Genomic DNA, 7,500 nt, shown 5'->3' with positions numbered 1-7,500 from the left:
AGAACATTTTTTCTGTTTTATTTAGTAATAGTTTATAAATAGCTATAGAGAGAACTGTTGATTTCTATACTTAATGCTTTTCTGTACAAAATACTCAAAATACAATGACATCAGGTTTATCTCCATATTTGTTGCACCATGAAAAAGTAACGTTTCCTTTAAAAAAATCCAATAAGCACATTTATGTCCATGATTTCTACAAATAAGTAGTTGAAACGTAATTAAAAACATAACAAATTAGAGAAGAATAAATTATATAACAAATTTACATGTTGAGCCTATATTTCAGAAAATAATCCCCTATATTTAATTATTCAAAAGTAGTCATATATGACACATTGCAGTTAAAGATACTTGGAAACATAAATTTGTACTGAACAGAGAAGCCAAAAAGAATCTTACTGTGTTTTTAAAGTAATGGCCAATTTAGAAAAATTTGAGCCATTTATAATTTTTAAAGTCTCACTGTAATTAATTTCAAGTTTTAAAAAAAGAAATGTAGATTCCTTTGAGGTACTAAGAAGTTCACTGATTATATTTTAGAAGGCAGCGTGGGAGAAGGTCATGTCTATCAGTTTTGTTACGAGGACAGGGAGGAAGGTTACTGTTGTACTACTGTTAAATCTGGCTACTATTTACATAGCTTTCATATGATCTAGTTTGTGGGTATGTTTATCTATTGTTGTTGTATAGCTTTATTGTTCTGTTTTGTGATTTAGATGTTAAAGGTTGCACTAAATATCTTGTGAGCTGTGATAATTTCAATCTGCTTACTACAGTCGCTGTGGGTCACTTTGCCTAGCGTTTCAAGTATCTTTCATTAAATGCAAGAACAGCCTGTTCCACAGTCAAGCTAACTTACATCTGTCTAGATTATGTACTCTAAAGTTCCTTGACCCTTTTGAAGTCCCACTTATTACTTAAATCTTACACTTCATCTCCGTGCTTGACAGCAAAGCCATTGTTTTGCTCACTTCTCGACTGGAAGGCTGGCAGTCTCCTATGAGACCAATGCCAACGGAGCTCTGTGTATCAGCCAGTAGGAGTCACTTGGAGCAGATGGTCATCATCCTTCCCCACAGCCCAAATCCCTGGTCTGGGTGGCAAAGTCCCAAGACCACACCTACATACATGCCAACTGTCCTTATTTACGAAGATACTGCTTATTTGTTTAGCTTAATAAATCATTTGCCTAATATCTTTCTTAAATGACTTATGCTTTCATTTAAATTTTCTTTGATACACCCTCCGATCATCTTTTCTCCTTTCTATCCTTATCCTATATTGCCAACATTTTACTAGACTGTACATTTTTAAATACATTTTTCCCCTGGTTTCATAAGTATCCAGCTTTACTTTTTGGGGTTTTATCTGGGCACTAGTGTACATGTAACAGGTTGAATTTTCCTCCAGTGATAAAATCTATTAGTCATTAATTACTCTTTTTGTTTCTATTTTTGCAGCTTAGACTATTTAAGTTGAATTTTGGATATGTCATTTTGTAAAAAAGAAAACCACTGTTTTATTGCTCTGAGTAGCATCTTAATCCACTTTTGCGTTGATAAAATATACAAAAATTTGATCCCTAACATAATTATGGAGCAGAGAATACAGCTTAATTCCTAAGAAAGAACAGTTTCATAACATATTTAAAAATTAGGCTACATCTTTCCTTCCTTCCCTCCCTCCCTCCCTCCCTCTCACCCTCCCTCTCACCCTCCCTCCTTTCTTCCTTCCATGAACACTATAAGCTCACTTGTTTGAAAATACCGAATCACTGAATCATATGTGACACTTCTGGACTGAAGAGGCACTATGTATGTGACCATTCAAAACCACAAAATTTTGGTAAGAGCTGCCTGGATTCTGCTCTAATAACCACAATATAATTGGGTTAAAAAGTAACTTGCAGTTAATTTCCTTTAGAATCAAATGGAATATTAGGGAAGTTGTCAAAATGTAGGGATTTACAGGGTGTTTTACTACTGAGAAACTATACCTAAATTAAATTGTTATGAATTATTATATTTCAGAGAAATCTATTATGAATATTGTATAAAATGAAAAGCTCATCTAAAATACAAACATTCTCCCAGGTCTTTATGAATCCATATTAAATAATGTCTAGCACACCTAAACTAACAAACTTATATTTCAGAGAAATGAGCTGTCAATCAATGCATGAAGAGAAAATGATGTGGGAAGATATAATCCAAACTAGTAAGGCAGAATTAGAGTAATTTTCTTTTAGGACATAGAGGCATCCTGAAAATATCACAAATTTACAGGAAAAAGAGAATACACTCCTGTGGGGCTGAAAAAAAAAATCAAGATTACATGTAATCTGGTGATGTGTGCTCTTTAAGTTGGGCTGTTTGGAAAAAAAATGGACTAAAGTGAGGAGGTATTGCTCAACTGCAGTTTCATGTTTTGGAACATCTATGTAGATAGAACAGGTTTCTAATCCCACAGCACTGGGCCAGTAAAAATATAGTTTGTTGGGAGTTAGGTGATAACACCCATCCCAAGGGATGCATCACTGAGTACTGGAGCCAGGCTCATCATTCTTTTGAATGACTGGATACATGTACTCAAGCTGATGAATCCAGACTACACAGGTGGGTCATTAAAATCACGTATATTGAACTTGGTGACACATGCCTATAGTCCCAGCTATAGTGCTCAGGAGGCTGAGGCAGGAGGACCACAAGTTCAGGGGGCAGTCTGAGCTACATAGCATGACCCTGTCTCAAACGAATTAAGCCACTTAAAGGGTATGGAGCATTAAACAAAAAGCAATGCTTCCAGTATATAAAAAAAGTCTTCATAAAAACAAAGCGATAAGCTGCTTTGTACTTTGTAGAGGGTTGTGAGAAGTATGTATTATACAGTAGTGGAATTAGATGTCTGACAGGCTTGTTAAAAGGAGAGTGAATTCTTACTCTGGACATCTTTTATGAAAAAGCCCTTTATAAATGAAAAGACAGTTGAATTTATATAAATGAAACATTTTTCTTAACTCATAAAGTAACACTAACATTAATATAATTATTCAAGATAAGATAATTTTAAGTGAGAAGTTCCTATTTAATTACACATTAGGCCTTCGTGGTATCTCAGAACAACAGAGAAACCTCAAAACTTAATAAATTTTGCTTTTCCCTTAGAAAAAGTTGTATGGGGAGGGATCTCTTGACTTGCAAATTAGTCACAATGTCGAGATTAATGTACTATGTGGGTATACTAGGCAAAGCAAGCTTTTGCTGGTTGTTCTATAGGCATCAGAATATACAATTAGTTCTCTGCATTTGATCAAAATCATATGAAACAATTTTGTTAGTTTTCACTGAACATACTGATGGATGAAAGGAAGTCACAAGCTTATATTATTATTTGGAATCTTTAAATGTTATTTTATTTTTTAAATATGGAACGCTTCACAAATTTGCGTGTCATCCTTGTGCAGGGGCCATGCTAATCTTCTCTGTATCGTTCCAATTTTAGTATATGTGCTGCCGAAGCGAGCACTAAATGTTATTTTTTTATTAAAAGTTTTACCACCTTGTCAATTTACGATTAACAGAATGAAAAACAAAGTTAAGTCCTTTCATCTAAAATGTTTTAGGAGAAGGTGAGGCCTTGCACAGTATCTTGTGACAAACACTACCTGAAAAACCTTGTGCTGGATTAAAAAAAAAAATGCGTAAGTAGAGAACAATCTAGGCTGGTAAGTTCTGTGGGGAAAATAAGCTAGCTCAGCTGTGATATACAGAGCAATTACCAGGTACAAAATCTAGATGTATAACCCTAAGTTCCTACAAGTCTATATATGTGATTTCTAGCCATTGCTCTCTTTCTTGTACTACAGCACACCACAGATAGCCTCCACGGCTGGAATGATAAGCAGTCAACATAAGTGTGACCCACAGATTAAATTAGAGGGTAGGATGTTATGATAATCTTTGAGGAATTTACCTAGGGGGAGGAAACAACTACAGGACGGAATTGTTAATATCCTCTGAAATTAGAAGGCAAAAAAATGAGTCAGTAAATTTAAGCTGTGTTGGAAGACTTTTAAAACCACACCACAAAATAACAATATTATCTATATCTTGACTTGATATTAAACAAAAAATTTAATTTACCCATGACATTAAGTATAAAATTATTTCATACTATATAAGCCAGGTGTGGTGGTGCATGTCTTTAGTCCCAGCACTTGGGAGGCAGAGACAGGTGGATCTCTGTGAGATCCAGGTCAGTCTGGTCTACATAGTGAGTTCCAGGCTAGCTGGGGTTGCAGGGAGACCTTATCTCAAAAAATAAATAAATAAATAAATAAATAAATGAATAAATAATTACTTAATACTGTCCCAAACTGTTTTAGAAAATCACAGCCACTAGGAAAGGAAAAGACCTAACTTTAGACTTGAAACTTGAAGCAATAACTCAAATAGACTGACTTCTTATACAAAGTGAAAGAAATGATAGATACTTTTCTAGTATATACTTTACAATAAAAAAAACTTTGTTGCTTTCTTTTTAAATATGGTATATTAAAAAATACATTTACATAGAAATATAATAAATTGTTATGTCCACTTCTAAGTATCATTCATTTTAAATCAAGATGTATCTTTTTCTTAGAACCAAGTTTGAACGGCTAGGCCTGGCATCTTGTGTAATGAGTTCCATCAGGCCCAGGATTCTTTTAATCACATTCAAGTGGCATTTGGAAGTACTTCACCTCTGACAAGTTTAGTGTGCATGTGTGCAAATGCATGAGTGTTTTCAGCTTCAGAAAATGAGCCCTGAAGAGGGATACTGAATAACCCCGAGAGCTTATTAACCAGGGCTCCTTATCATCTCCATAAAGAAACACAGAGCGCTGAAGAGCTTCTGTAAGGATGAGTGGAGATGAAGATGTGCAGCGTATTGTGTAGAAGAGGACAGTATGCTTATTTGTCAGCTCCCAAATGACAGGCTGCCGCTTGGTACTACTGTTACTAAAAATACCATGTTGCTGTGCTAGATGTAAGGAAATCTGTAGTCTGATTTGGAAGAAATTCAGAGAGGTAAAAATGTGACTGGGTTCTCTCCCACTTCATTAGCTTTAGGCTTCCTCTGCTTCCCTTCAGAAATCTTGTCTTTCCTCAGGTCAACCCAAACGGTAGGGGATAATTTACTTACCCCTTTCCTTGCTGTGGTGACACTAAATAAATACTAAACAAACTCCTCAATAATTTCAAATGAAAATGCAGCAATTAGGTAAGTATAAGGCTGTTTGTGATTGCTCTGCATTCCTGAAGATAGCCTAGACTGCTGTAAAATAATTTTTGGGTGTGTATGATTCTTTATTTTTCCACTAGAAGTTTTTCAAATGACTAGAATTGCCAATGAAAAGATGGTGATGTAGTTAAAAACTGAAATCTATATCAGGTCTGCTGATGACTAAGATGAAAGTAGCATCAGAAGAAAGGCTATGTTGGAGACAGAGCCTCAGGCCTACGGCTCATTGATTCATTTCATTCACTCAAAAAAAAAAAAAAAAAATCTACAGTGTTTGTTATGTTTAATGTCAAACTCTGGGTATGCTGTCTTTTTAAAGTTCAGTCTGTCAGGCAGCTATGTTTCCTGTGTTTTTCCTCCTTGACTGGAAGTCTCCCAGACTTATCAAAAAAGTAGAGCTAGGAGAAAACCTGTGGCTGATGGGAGTTTGGAAAAAGATTGATATGGATTATCTGCAATTAGTTTTTCAGTTGGAATACAGCAGAACATATACAGGAATTTGGTGCTTAAAATAAAGTCCTTAAAGAACTTTTAGGCTTTGTCTTGACTATAGCCATGTCAGTTTTATAAATAGAGGTCAAAGCCAGTTGTCACTGATTTTCCATATTAGATAACCATTATTTAAAATGCACATGGTACTTTAAGTTGAGGAAGGATTCACGATATGAATAGTCGATACCTGTCTTAATCCACTCATATAGAAAGAATATGGTAGATTGTGATTCCCTTGTTTCTTTCAGCCTTACAATGTAACATAATTTATATGTTAAGATATTGAGCAGATATTAAACACCTGAGGTGGAACAATTGTGTAGAGCTCTTTAAAGAAGAGAAGGAGTATTCTTTCTGGATATTTCAGTTAAACACTGTCACCTAAAGGAAAGGTAAATTATGAATATGGGGAGCTAAGTATGGATTTAGAGCTGAACACCTAGGGCTATAAGAGATAAGATGAAAGCCTAGATTTTGCAGGCTTGTTTAAAAAATGTCACCATGAACATATTCTGGCAGAAATGAAAAAATAAAAATATATACATTTTTTACTTCTTCTGGACTTTGAAGAATTGAGTAGAAAGCAGAAAACATAAAGTGGAACAACATCATTAAAGTACAACACCTTTTATTTTTTTTTAAATGAAGATCTCTGTGGATGTGAACTGAGCAACAGGACAAGGGTCTGTCATAGCCATCTAGGTCACACTGTACCTTTAGGCAAGATAATGAAGGGCTCTGAAAACCTTCTGTATCTAGGTCACCCTGGGGAAAGACTACTGGAACAGGAAGGAGATACTTTTGAGTGAGAATGTTAATGAAGTGCTAAGAGGAAACCATTTCTGTTTGTAGGGGCCTCAATGTTGGAAACATGTCCCCAAATAAGTTCCTCCGAAGTCTAGAGAAAGTTCACTATAATTGTTGAGAGCTTCTGCCACCCATAGTGACGCTGGATTCAATCACTACCCTGTACTTCCTGATGGGAATCCATTAACAAAGCTGGAAGAATGACTACCTACCTACCTACCAACAAGCCAACCAACCAAACAACCAACCAACCAAGCAGCCATCCAACAAACCAACCAACCAACCAACCAGTCCGCCAGCCAGCCAGTCAACCAACCAACCAGTGCACCAACCTGTCAGCCAACTAGTCAGCCAGCCAGCCAACCAACTAACCAACCAACAAATCAATGAAACAACCAGTCAGCCATCCAGCCAACTAGCCAGTCAGTCAACCAGCCAACTAATCCACCAGCCCACCAACCTGCTTCCAGAAAGTCCTTCACCAATGTTATGTAAGTCATAAAGGTTTGGGGAAGCTGACAGAGAACAAACATAGCACCTTAAATGACTTTGACCATGTTCAGTAAAAAATTCTATTTGTTCTCTAATTATAGGTATGACAATGTAGCCAAATTTATATATTTAGTTTTTGGAGCATTTTCCCCTCATCCTCTTCTCACTCATAATCCTTTTCTTTCTTTTCAGTTACACTCCATGGAAAGTTTAAAGACATGGAGAAGCCTCTAGATTCCAAAGATAGAATATAAATAGAAGTTAAATAATGTATGGTTAAAAGATCACTTGTTACAATTAGAAATCACTGACAGAGGAAGTAATTTGGAATAATAGTTGTGTGGACATGTATAAAAGATTTAGGTTTAAGTTACCAGGGGAAATAGCTCCAAATGAAGTCAGTGAGATAGTAAAGGGCCA

At 35.7% G+C, this 7,500-nt stretch overlaps 1 protein-coding gene and 1 non-coding gene across 5 annotated transcripts in view; both read right to left on the bottom strand.

Annotated features, from left to right (window-relative positions):
* Elp4 (elongator acetyltransferase complex subunit 4) overlaps positions 1 to 7,500 on the bottom strand; it is a 243,539-nt gene that overhangs the window by 19,531 nt on the left and 216,508 nt on the right. The gene's annotated exons all lie outside the window — the stretch shown is intronic.
* On the bottom strand, positions 3,422 to 3,528 carry LOC115067498. Its single transcript, XR_003846909.1, has one exon. It is a non-coding gene; the product is annotated as a U6 spliceosomal RNA (small nuclear RNA).

This window comes from Nannospalax galili, unplaced genomic scaffold (assembly GCF_000622305.1).
Source record: "Nannospalax galili isolate Female #2095 unplaced genomic scaffold, S.galili_v1.0 scaffold11, whole genome shotgun sequence".
Classification (NCBI taxonomy): Eukaryota; Metazoa; Chordata; class Mammalia; order Rodentia; family Spalacidae; genus Nannospalax; species Nannospalax galili.
Note: the sequence above shows the minus strand (reverse complement) of the source record. Positions and strands in the feature narration are given on the sequence as shown.